At 42.2% G+C, this 2,070-nt stretch overlaps 1 non-coding gene across 1 annotated transcript; it reads right to left on the minus strand.

Annotated features, from left to right (window-relative positions):
* Window positions 1-959: 959 nt before the first annotated feature.
* On the minus strand, window positions 960-1,031 carry Trnaa-cgc (transfer RNA alanine (anticodon CGC)). The gene has a single exon. It is a non-coding gene; the product is annotated as a tRNA-Ala (tRNA).
* Window positions 1,032-2,070: the final 1,039 nt, after the last annotated feature.

Consider the following 2,070-nt stretch of genomic DNA (forward strand, 5'->3'; position numbering starts at 1 on the left):
CCCTTCGAGTAAAAACCAGGCATCACTCTCAAAAATTGGATGCTGGTAAGAACATTGAGCTTAACATGATGAAGTTCCAAAGAAGGTGTGACTGAACAAGTTCAATCCAACTGATGGTAGAAAATAAACCACTTCCAATGTTGATTTAACTGCTTAAAGTATAACACTGATACTTCAACAGAAGATTTGAATGTTGTGTGCAAGTATATGTCCACCTCTTCGAGCACACTAGATCATGAACTGTAATTGTGCTATCTAGCTGCCACAGGCAACCAAAACCTTTATATCTTAATCATTATTATCTCAAAACTGATGTCATCCTGATAATTCGTGCATCCGTCTTGCGAACTCAAAGGCTAGAATTTGTAAATTGGAATATGGGACAATAGGTAATTAGTTAGAAACTAAATTAGTGATTTTTTCTTATTTGTATTGTTGATTATGCATTTATATTTTTCCAAGTAATGTCCGCCGCTTCGAGTGGACCAGCTCATTAACTAGAATTGTGCTATCTACCACAGGCAACCTTTAAACATTTTTGAAAGCGTTCGCTGAAACACCCTGTATAGTCACCCATAATCCTCCCACCATCCACCCAGTACACCCACCATTCACCCAGCACGCACACCATTCACCCACCACCCAACCAGTACACCCATCATTCACCCATCACTTGCACAGGTCGCCCAGTATGTATTCCACCGTCCACCCAGTACACCCACCATTGAGACGAGTCACCCAGTAGGTATTCAACCATCTATCCAGCATCTACCCAGCACCATCTATATCGCCCACCGTGCACCCAGCATACCCACGATGAATTCCATCGTGCCCAGCACTTTATCCAGCATGCCCAGCACATTTCGCGGCATGCCCAGCATAAAACTAATGATGGGTAATGCTGGGACTTTCAATAGGGAATACATTAATGGAAAATGAAAATGGATGAAAAAACAACTGGCCGCAGGTGGGAAATGATCCCACGTCTTCGCATTGCGCGAGCGATGCTCTCACCATTGAGCTACCGCGGCACCGTTTTCCCATTCACTTTCTGGGGTATTTATGTCTTACGACTAGAATTAACCCTGGGAGTGTTAGCTAGTGCCAGCACTCACAAACCTAGGCGGCGGATGGGCAGCATCCTTTCTGCCGCAGGCGTAACGAGCACGTGATCTTTTTGGGTAAAGACATCTGGTCAATAAAGCCACGTATGCTACCGGAAGGCATCAATGTTGCCGGATTTGAGCCCTCGTTATGTAATGAACGAGGAGAAAGGGAACCGAGGGGCCCGATCTTTGTTAATTATCTCATAACAAGCCACAATGAACAATGACACCAAGGACAACATTGGGGAAATTATTTGTACTTACTAACTGAACTAAAGAAATGATAAATTTTGTAGTTGCAAATCATAAATACCCTAGAAAATGAATGGGAAAACGGCGCCGCGGTAGCTCAATGGTAAGAGCATCGCACTCGTAACGCGAAGACGTGGGATCGTTCCCCACCTGCGGCTATTTGTTCTTTCATCCATTTTCATTTAGCATGCATTTCTTTAATTCAATTAATAAGTACAAGTAATTTCCCCTATGATGTTCTTGGTGTCATTGTTTGTCGGCTTCTTCTTCTGATATATATATATATATATATATATATATACATATACATACATACATGGGTAGGTTTCAGAAAGCTGGTCGGGCCCCAGACCCCCCCCCCCCTCCCGTCAAAATGAAAACTTTCCACCTATGCATCTTGCCATCGCAAATAACAATGTCGAATCATTATGGGAACTTTTTCGTGGTGCTACTGAGTACTGTGTCAATAATTTTGTTCCACTTCGGAAACTCTACAAGCACCGATCTAGTCCTTGGATTAACCGTGACATTATTCATACTAAGCGCAAAATTAAGAGACTGCTCCAACAGCACAAATCTTCAACGCACAGTTTGTGGAATTAAAGCAAAAATTGATAACAAACATTAACAAAGCCAGACACAGGGTCTTTGAAAAAAACCTTGGCATTGTTGGCATTATTTAGGCAGTGGTAAAAATGAAATATCAAAGATA

This window comes from Dermacentor silvarum, chromosome 3 (assembly GCF_013339745.2).
Source record: "Dermacentor silvarum isolate Dsil-2018 chromosome 3, BIME_Dsil_1.4, whole genome shotgun sequence".
Lineage (NCBI taxonomy): Eukaryota > Metazoa > Arthropoda > Arachnida > Ixodida > Ixodidae > Dermacentor > Dermacentor silvarum.